Consider the following 11,315-nt stretch of genomic DNA (forward strand, 5'->3'; position numbering starts at 1 on the left):
TTCCCATGAAGGTATTTACAGACTGTAAACAAGTTTGGAGATAGGCTACAGATACAGGCAGACCTAGACAGGCTAGCAAGTTGGGCGCATTGGAAGCTGATGAAGTTCAGCGTTGGGAAATGTAAAGTACTCCGCCTCTGGAAAGCAACTCCCAACATGCCTACAGGTTTGGTGGTACCAAACTGACTAGCACCACAAACGTAAGGAACCTGGGGGTAATAATAGACCACAGTATGAATATGAGGCGGTGGTGTGATGCTGTAGCCAGTAAGACAAATAATACTCTGGCATGAATCAATCGATACATCTACAGCAAAACCAAGGAGATGATTCTCCTCCACACAGCACTGGTGAGACTGCAGCTGGAGTACTGCATCCAGTTTTGGGCTCCACAATTCAAAAAGGATGTGGAGAAGCTTAAGAGAGTGCAGAGGAGAGCCATGTGCATGATCAGAGGTCAGGAAAACAGACCTTATGTCAAGAGGCTGAGAGCTATGGGACTCTTCAGCCTGGAAAAGCACAGGCTCGGGGGCCATCTGATGACCACCTATAAGTTTACAAGGGGTGTTCACCAGGATCTGGGGGAACATTTGGTCACCAGAGTGCCCCAAGGGATGACAAGGTCGAACGGTTATAAACTCCTGCAAGACCGTTTTAGGCTGGACATAAGGAAGAACTTTTTTACTGTCCAAGCCCCCGAGGTCTGGAACGGCCTGCCGCTGGAGGTGCTTCAAGCACCTACTTTGAACACCTTCAAGAGAAACCTGGATGTTTTTCTTGCTGGGATCCTATGACCCCAGCTGACTTCCTGCCCCTGGGGCGGGGGGCTGGACTCGATGATCTTCCGAGGTCCCTTCCAGCCCTAATGTCTATGAAGCCTATGAAGAACTCTGCAGAAAAGGACCTGGGAGTGACAGTGGACAATAAGCTGAATATAACCAGTAGTGTGCCCTTGTTGCCAAGAAGGCTAACAGCATACTGGGCTGCATTGGTAGGAGTGTTGCCAGCCGGTCCAGGAAAGTGATTATTCCCCTCTATTCAGCACTGGTGAGGCCACATCTGGAGTACTGTGTTCAGTTTTGGGCCTCCCACTGCAGAAAGGATGTGGACAAATTGGATAGGATCCAGCAGAAGGCAACAAAAACGGTGAAGGGACTGGGACACATGACTTATGAGGAAAGACTGAGGGAACTGGGCTTATTTAGCTTAGAGAAGAGAAGACTGAGGGTGGATGTAATATCAGCCTTCAACTACCTGAAGAGGGGTTTGAAAGAGGATGGAACTAGACTGTTTTTAGTGGTGGCAGATAACAGAACAAGGAGCAACAGTCTTGAGTTGCAGCAAGGGAAGTTTAGGCTAGATATTAGGAAGGATTTTCTCGCTAGGAGGGTAGTAAAACACTGGAACAGGTTACCCAGAGAGGTGGTGGAAGCTCCATCCTTGGAGATTTTTAAAACCTGGCTAGACAAAGCTTTGGCTGGGATGATCTAGTTGGGGATGGTCTTACTTTGAGCAGAGGGTTGGACTAGATGACCTCCTGAGGTCCCTTCCAACCCTAACTTTCTGTGATTCTAACTGGATGCAGTATTTCAGTAGCACTTACACCATTGCCAAATACAGGCATAAAATAACTTTCCTTGTCCTATCGTCTGTTTATACCTCCCAAGATTTTATTAGCCTTTTGACATGACATCATACCATAAGCTCATGACTTACCCACCATCATCCCTAAGTTTTTTTCAATCGCAGCTTCCTTGGCTAGGTTCTTCCACTCGCACGTAAAGATCTGCGTTCTTTGTTTCTTGCAGTACAGTCTGGCATTTTGCTATATTGAAACCCATATGGTTTCCTTGTCCTGCATGATTCAGATCATGCATTATCAGTTGACAGTTGTATAGGGCATCATACAGACAATGCAAAAAGCAAATAAATTAGCTTCCTTGAACTTCTACTTTTGACAGACATTATCATTTATCTAGGGTGGTTCAGAAAGGTGTGATCTGTTGGACTATTTGGCCTGGTGAGGTCCCTTCCAGCCCTCTTGCTGTGATTTTGTAGACTCATAGCTTCGATAAGAATCAGAGATATGGCTTTGCAAAAGTGCAGCGATATGGAGCTCAAGTTCAAAACATTCAGTAGGTTTCATGCATGAGCTACTGGGGCCAGCTGAAGTCAAATGGCACAGAAGTAAATATTCTGCCTGCTGTATATGTAAGCAAGTTAACATGAACACCCAACAAACCCACAGGGATATAAACTAAGTGTTGGGCCTTGGTGGTTGTCAAAGTCCAACCTGCAATGTAATACTAGCTAAAGTAAAAGAAAAGGGGAAGGGGAATTGCAGGATGCGTTGCTTGTTTCCTTCTAGTGCCCAGCAGATAGCAAGAGCAGTATAAAGACTCCCTTTGTTTACCTCCAGTTGCTTTGATGCTCAATCAGGAAACCCCCTTCACAAAACAGAACGTGACCCGAGCCAGCCCCTTGGGATGCAGGGATACATTCTCCAGGCCCTTTGGTCTGTGTGTTTAGACTCATGCCACACTGAATCCCATCTGGGGGAAGAGCTGTTTCAGAAGGCCATGAATAGCAGCTTTCATCGGCTGTCACTTTCCATTACCACTGCCACGACATGGAAATGCACTTGGAGTGGCTTTGCAGCTTGGGAGTTTGGCTGGGCCCTGGGAAGAGAAGTTTCCTCTGCATCCTGAGGCAGAGAGATATTGATCCACATTCTCCTTTTGCTCTGTTGATCTGTTTAGATTTAACCCATAGTCATGACTTCAGTCCAGCTGGCTGTATCGCTAAGCCCCACTGACGCCAGGTCAGTAACTCCCCTTTTTGCCCGTATGCAGGAAAGGGTTTGCAGAAGTGATGGAGACCTCCACAGGCTTTTATGCCAGGTCATATAGACAGCACACAAGTTAAATCCCAAGAAGCTTGACATGGTTCTGCCACCTTCGCACCTGAATGCTAGGAATCTGGATGCGTGGATTTTCAGAGAAACCCTTAAAAATCAAGCTCCAGTCTGTTGTGCAATAAGATCTCAAAACATCTTATGGTAGATCAGAAGCTGGCTCTGTTGTCTTTCCCATGTATCTTAAACTTTACTTTATATATCAGCTCTCTGCCCAAGAGCCAGTGCCACCCTAAACATAGCTGCATTTCAGTGCTTGGAGGGATGTAGCCCAAGGAACTGTGGGGTTTTTTGTAAAGGATTGAGAAGTGCTGGGTACTGAGTCTTTTCAAAGAATTGGACCTTATTTAGGTGCCTGAACAGGAGCTGATCTCCATTGAAAATCTATCCCCATGTAAATGGGAAGTATTTTAGTATTACTTTAAAAGCTGGGAAAAAAAAAACCTCATTCCTCATTGTTCTGTCCTGAAGTTTAGACTCTGTCCTGTCTTAGATTCACAAGATATGATCAAGTGTCAGCAATGATCTGTACCAGTATGTTACAGATATGCCTGTCAAAAAATAGACCACTGAACAGGTGATAAAAAGGCAGGGAGACCTAAACTATATTTCTAGCTCTGCTACTGATCTATGAATTGGCCACAGAGACATCACCTCATTGTGCTTAAATATTCAGGACTCTAAAATGGAGTAAATATGCCTTTCTGCCTTGCAAAACATTTTGAGATCTCCGGATGGTAAGTAGTGAGTATTGTTACACTACTGGGTAATCCAGGTTTCTGAGGAACATTTCTTTGTGCTAGGATTGAAATTTCTCAGCTGGGAAACAATATGGAAAGCTACACCGTGAGCAAGCAGGGTGTTGTTCATGCAGTATCTGATGCTGGTACCTTCATCCTCTGGAATATTCAGAGTTAAAAAACCTCCCTGGCTTTATAGTATTGCACTAATAGAAAAGCCATCCCCCATATCTTCACCCAACTGGCATAAACACATGAGTCAGAAAACCACCTGAGCGTGTGTCACTGAGATAAACAGCAAAGCTGCACACAACCAACAACACACACGCATTTTCCTCTGGGAAGATTCTTAAAATGAATTGTGCCGAGCTCATCAAATACCATTTCAAATCTGTTGTTACTTCCATTTTCTTCAGAAATAAACTTTAATGTGTCCTGCCTTATTTCTTTCTCCAGACGAGCGCGCTGGTGCTGGAAGGAATGATGGCTGTGGCTCGGCTTGTGAAATGAATTTTTCAGCTGGGGGGCAGCCAAAGGAAACAGATGGGTTTTATGATAACAAATTGGAAAGGAGATAAAGCAGTAGATGGGAGATTCTGGGATTAGGATGCTCAGCATTTTCTTTAATGTTGGTTTTGGGTTGTTGGGGCTTGGAATGAGAAGGAGCATTGTGCCTTCTGGGTATTTGAAAGTGAACCAGTGGGTTTCTTGCAAAACCACCTGGTGTGAGGGCCAGTTTCAGGACTGTGTGCCATGCTTTTGAGTTAAGGCTCTCAAAATCCTGCTAGGAACAGAATACAGGGGGAGATGGGAAAGCAAAAGGGTTCCTGTAATGCTGAGCCAGGAAGAGCTTGGAGAAAGAAGAGAGCAGGGGTCCTGCAAGGCGCAGAGGGCTGTGGCCTAGGGGAGCTCCTGTAAGGATAAAGCAAATGTCTGAGCTTGAGATGCTGGAGATTGGGGAGGATGGGAGAACTGTAATACTGCTGTAGGTTTCTGTGATGGTTCCCCTGCAGCAGAGGAAGATGGTGGTGAGTCCTGCCAGCTGGAGCAGACTTCAGCTGCCTAGTCTGTCCCCCCTGTGCTTCATTCTTTTTTGTTTCATCTGTCTAACCTGTGGTTCATTTGGCCAATACAGAAAAGAAATGTTTCTTCCTTTCTCTAGCTTGGTGGAATTGCTCAGACCAGCTCTTGCCATCCATGAGCTCTGGCCATCCTTGTCTATGAGGTAGCAGCAAAACCCAGAGGGTCATGAAGCACAGCTTCACAAAGGAGCATGGGTCCACACAGGTGGCAAAAGGCCAATCAAAAACCAAGTGAAGTGGTCTTGTTGGCTTCAGCGGGCTTCATAGTGAGCACTGAGAACCTGCATTTCTCTTTTAAGGCCCCTTCCTTTCCCACTCCCCTCCACCCCCACAGCAGATGCAGCTACAAGTTCAAAGCTGACGCAGATAGATAAAGGAGGGTGGAACTAGAATATTCATGAGAGATGGAGAAGGATCTATGTGAGGGGAAATTGGGATTCCTTGCTGTTAATCAGTGATGTCCCGAAGATTGCCAATTAATTTGTTTTACCATCTGCAGCCCCTGACAGGTGCACCAACTGGACAGCTTATCAAAGGACAGGAGTCAACATTTGCCTCCTCCCAGTAATCGGCTCTGGGCAGCTGTGCACAAGCTCTCGCTTATGTTTGTATCTATTACACAGCAGCATGATTCCAGTCGGGAAATAATAATCATATTAAAACAGCAGTGCAACCTGGCGGCTGAAGGCCTTGTTGGTACCATTCCTCACTGCGGCACTGAAAAGATTTGTTCCCAAGGGCAAGGCATCAAGTCTGCTTGATAGCGAGGTCATGGGGTAGGTGGGGTGTCAAACAAGGAGGTCCCTTGGGTGGGGTAAAAAGAAAGCAGTGGAAAAGCAATCATAGGTAAAGGCTAAGGCATGTTTAAGGGCTGGTAGATTTCAGGGTCCATTAGACCGAAGAGACCTGGTCAGGAGGCAAGTAGGTTCATTTTCAGAGACACAAAAGGCCATTATATTTCTTATTATTGTTGGAAGGTGGTATTGGTTGGGCACCTAACTCTCCCCGGTGCCTTTGAAAATTTGCTCCGCTGAATGATTTGATAATAACTCGCACAGGTTCCCTCTATTTTCAAAGCTGAATTTGAATGTCCAGTTTCTAAAATCCCACTCAATGTCCCTAGGCATCAGTTCCCCAGCTGTGTGATGGAAGAGCATATCTCGTTTGTCAATGAAGAGCCTAATTTATCAGAGGTACAGATTATCTCTTCCTATGTATATGTACACAGTACCTAGCACAATCTTTAGTCTTAGTTTTGGCTTCTGGGAGCTACAATAATAAAAATAAGCAATAATGAAACCTTTGCCCCTAGTAGAAAGGAGTTATAAGTTTCAGTATTCAATAGTTTAAGGCAAGTTTTTCCTGAGTATGCACTAACACTACGCATGGTACTGCTACTTCTTAACAAAGCTCTTTTTCCTGGTCTTACTCTCAATTATTCTTTCAAGACACTGGATCCCAAATAATCTGGGATTATTGGGCAACAGAGCTGGTAAAAAATTACAACATCCCTGATAATTACAAGTAAAAAATCTGAACAGACCCAAAAGGCTGATGAGTTCTAGCATAGACCGTCATTCACTTGAACGTTCATACCTGAATGTACATTATTCAGTTGCAGTCAGCCAGTCAAGGAGGAGAAATAATAACATGCGACTTGGCTGACCAATCATTACGGATACCAAAAAGTGTAAATTAATAGTTCCTAACAACACACCAATTGCAACCTGTTCAGATAATTTACTATATTGTTACAGTTAGTGAATATATTTCAAAAGTCAAGATTCATGCAGGAATTATTAATGTCAATGCTACATGCAGATTGGTGTCCCTCCTTTAAAAAAAAAGAAAGAGTAAGAAAAAAAGAGGTAAAATATCAGTTCAGAGAAGAAAAGCAAATGCAGATGTTTCCTCCACGAGGGGGCTTCTGGATTTCTTGTAATGAACACTAACGCAAAAAGGAAATGAAGAGGCTCTGTTTTCCACTATTTCCAGTTGCTAGGCATCTGTTTTTATAACTGCAAGGAGGGCTGGTGTCGGAGATGAACATTGCAGTGGATGCTGACAATCAGAGCAGGGATCCAGAGAAGAAAGTTTCAGATCTAAGGCTGGCAAATAGTCCTGGTTGGAACTTCTTCAACATGTTTTTCTCATTGAAAAATGCTAATTTGTTGAAAGCAGAACGCTTCACAGGAAAGGAGGGTTTTGACAAATTTCTCAACTCAAAAAGTTGTTAGGAAAAAGCGTCAACTTTATCAAACATTTTTCAATGTTTTTCAGATGGAAGTGGTGTATTTCCAACACACAATTTTCCATTTTGCAATATAAGCTAATTAGAGTAAACCTTTTGAAATTGAAAGGTATTTGAAATATAAAATTTGTTTGAAAAATAAAGCATTTCATAAATGTCCAAAATGAAATTTGTTCATTGCCCTAATTCAAAAGTTTTGATTATTCTGAGACCAAAATATTTGAGAGATTGACTTTGTGTCCCAATTTGAGATGCAAGCAATTATGAAATTCAAATTTTGATTCTAATGAATCCAGATGATGCTCGTAGGTCATTTCAGTCACTGAAAGAGGGGAAGAGTGCTAAAGGTCTCTTCTTATTTAGCGGGTTATAAAAAGGATATCAATCCTGGCTAAATCCCACCAAACAATATTGTTTATTGAACTTTGAGTGAGTTGACACAATTTCTTCTGTTGCATTACATCCGGAGATCAAAAAAGTATAATTAAAAGTAGCATTATAATTGTGGTGTTCTCACTATCAGCTTTTAGGATCAGCAAGTAGTGGGAGTGTTAAGTCTATGAAAGGTTTAGGATGCTGAAGTGTGAAATTTGTGTTTTGAACAGATATTCACATGCTGTTTCTTGGCCTTAAAAGTAAAATGAGATGTGGTTTCTTTTGGGTCTGGGCAAGGCTTAGAGATGTGGAATCCAACTTTTATTGTTGTCATCCTACTTACAGAGGGTAGTGATTGTCTTTGCCCAGTAGCCCTGTCTTTTTGTGTTCTGGTACCCTGAGAGCTCGGTGGTGTTGTGCCAGATCCAGTCTATGAAGCCCACCACATTTTTCTACTAACAGATCTTTTATAGGGGGCAAAAGATGAGAAGGAAATGTAATGTGACTTTGGTCAAATAGGCACACGGTAGGGCAGGGTACTACCCTTAAAGACTAACTGGTTCATAGGTTGTTACCCACAAAAACTTATGTTTCTAATTCATCAGCATCTGAAGACGTAGGTTATTGCCTATAAAAGCTCATGCCTCTCTGAAACAGTCACCAAGGTGCCACTGTATCCTACCTTCTGCCTGATTTTAGACTAACACAGTTAACCACCTCTTTGGTCAGATAGGAAATTGTGTTATGACACTTTGCTGTCAATACATTAATGCCGCAGCAGCCTACTTAGTGCCATTAAGAAGCTCTTGCACAGAGGTTAGCTTCACAATGATAGTTACAATCAGTGACAGGATCTGCAGGAGATCACATAGGAAGAAAATCCGAGAGGGTGGTATCAAAAAACTACTCATCTCTCCAGCAGTTTCTCCCAGAGGGTCCTCCAAGGAAGTGATTCTGTAAGTTGCTCATGTTTCAATTTTGATGCCATTGGCATGCGGATGACACAAAGCACTATTTTACTATGAACTCAGGCGAGGCAGTATCTTTGATTTATTGATGTGAAGCATAGACTGAAGCTTGAATGAAGGCATATAATCTGAAGCTTATTTCAGCTGGGACCTGAGGGAAGCAATAAAGGGGGAATTCTGTCAGAGGTGTAATGATGAAGCTGGGTGCCTGGGGCACCTTCAAACCAAGGGGCAACTTCTGATTGCCACCACAAGAGTAATGAGTTCATGTGGCTGCAGTGGGACCCATTTCTTTCCACCACCCCACTCCAAGTTGGGGCACCAGGATAGCTGCCCCGGTCACCCTGCCCTAGTTACACCACTGATTTCTATTTCCCCCTGTGCACCCAAACAGCAGCTTTCCAGCCACGTAAGTAGCATCGCTTGCACTTGCATGTGGGTTATGATTACATTACCCTTGCCTTGTGGACATGTAAATGTGCTGGCATAGACTGATTATGGTCAGGCAGCTAGCTACACATTAGCCAGGCAGGTACTTGTGCCCATTCTGGGTGCGTATCTACATGTAAGTCATGCAAATGTAGTTGACCACAAAGTCATAATTAGTAGGTACCAGATGTTGAAAGGAAAAGTGTGGAGCACCCTTATGGAGCACCCCCACAACAGTCAACTGGCTAAGCTATTTGGACAGGAAGTTAGAAACCCAAGTTCTAGGTTTTTCTCATCTAGTGACTGTTTGAGCCTGTTTTGTGACTTCTTTTTAATATTGCTAAGAATTCAGAGACTATGTGATTCATGCTTTTATACACTGAAAATATAAATCACCCAACCCAATCCTCCACAGACTGGAGGACAGTGTCTCTGATAATGGCCTTGAGGGTAAAGAGGTGAAATGGTAGGGAAAACAAAAATACCAATAATAATTATATCTGACATTTATAGGCCACTTTGCATGCTAAGGGATTCAAAAGCAATTTGTAGAATATATGTGAATCATTTCATGCAGCCACCTCTGGGGAGGAAGATGGCAACTGTTTCAAATTGCAGAGCAAACATTCTGCACAACAGGTCAGAGCAGGAAGTGAAGAAGGATGCCATATCCCACTGAAAATTATAAGGGGGTTTATAGAGGCTGGATGCAATTAGCTCAATTAAAATTTGGCCAGGAGACAAAAGATTTAACAACTCTGTTCTTGTTAGAGTGCAATGGAATCTTTACAGACCACAAATGATTAGGGCACTGCTTTTAAATTTCCTCCCCGAGTGGATACCTCCAACAGTACACTGGCACCAACATCATGCCGGGGCATCCATTCACCACTGACTCAGAGAGGAAGAATGGTAATAAGCCCGTGGTTTCTTCAACAAGGTCTCCCTCCCAAGTGCTAAGAAATCCTGTTTTTTGCTTAGCATAGAGAATTTAACAGGAGACTAGCCAAAATGATCTAGTTACACACACCTCCGTTCATAATACAGAGATAGCTCAAATGTAGCAATTTTTATATGAGCTGAATCGTTTCCTATTAAATGCAGTTCATGAGATGCCCTCTTTTAAAAGAAAATAGAGAATGCTGCTGCAACTGCACAGAATGCTAGGTAATTAAATTAGTGACTTACTGTGCACCAGTCAATGCAATGCATTAAGCTGGCATTCCTTTGTGTTTTTAGGTACGTCCTTCTCAGGAGAATATTTTTTTCCATTGCAGTCTATGCACCCTGCTATAGGGGTTTATAGCAATAAGCAGTATAGAAAGTCTATTGATTCGATTCCATAAGCCCTGTACAAGAGAAGATAAGTGCTCCCTAGCCAATACTTTTCAGTCATTTCCTTTAGATGTTGCTTGCATTCCTTAAATCATGGGCCTAGTTGAAGAACAAAAGAAATTATCTGGAGAAAATAGAGTCAGCTGGGCTTGATCCTAAGCTAGCGAAAAGCATTAATAGAGCAACACTGATTTACACTAGCTGACAACAGGGTGTGTACATCAGAGGGCTTTAAGATATAGGGCCTGATTCTATCAAGTCAGTATACCTTTTAGACAAGACCAAATATTATACCCAAGGTAACAAGTCACAGAAAAACAAAGGATAAATTCCAGGGTTTCTATGAAAAAGTAGATAAGCAAACAAAAATGGCAGGTATTCAATTTTTTTTGTTCCCTTAGCAAGTCAGCTTTATAGCAAGGGGAGCCCCTTAGGAAGCAGTTATATGGCAGTCCGATGACATGCATTGTATTTCTCAGATAATTTGTTTCACTCTTTCAAGAAAGACTATAGGTTAGGTCCCAAAAACAACATCCAGGGAAAGCAGTTGAAGGACATTAGCTAGGGAATACTTATTGAGGTGGTTGTTATTTGTGTCCTACAAGCTGTATTTAAAGACTATACAAAGCCCAATACTATAACCCTAGGTCCTGAAAAATTATGAGTTAGACACAAGCAGATTGGTTTAAAAATCATGAGATTATTTTAAATAAAAAGTCTTGGTTCCAGCATCTCTGTTTAGGCTTATGCAGCGCCCCATAGCTCTGATTTGCTTTAAAGGGCTTTCAGCAAGGTCCTTGGAAATACAGTTGCTCAGCACTTATGGTATCGGGGCCCAAAATTACTTGCCAAAGCTCCCAGGCTGAGCCAGAAACTCAAGAGTCTCCTTTGCTCTAAACACAAGACAACATTGCCTCTCTTTGGCAGAAACACACAAAGAGAAAATAAGTGATAGTCTAGGATAGCAGGAGCATGCAGTGCTGTGTGTGGGTACCTGAAATAGGACTTTGCCTGCACTAAATTACTCTGCGAAGGACATAATTGTTTCTGGTACCTCATCTTGCTCATTAAGCGGTAGTTCAGGGGTCTCTGCATGGCACCACATTGTGCAATCTAGACATTGAGTAGGAACGAGGTACTAAGCTTTCAAGAAGCTAGTTTTCTTTGTGTAGGTATCTTTAGGAACAAGGGATAAGACATGAGGAATGCAGACTGCTAGTT

Source organism: Alligator mississippiensis, chromosome 8, assembly GCF_030867095.1.
Source record: "Alligator mississippiensis isolate rAllMis1 chromosome 8, rAllMis1, whole genome shotgun sequence".
In the NCBI taxonomy this organism is placed as follows: domain Eukaryota; kingdom Metazoa; phylum Chordata; order Crocodylia; family Alligatoridae; genus Alligator; species Alligator mississippiensis.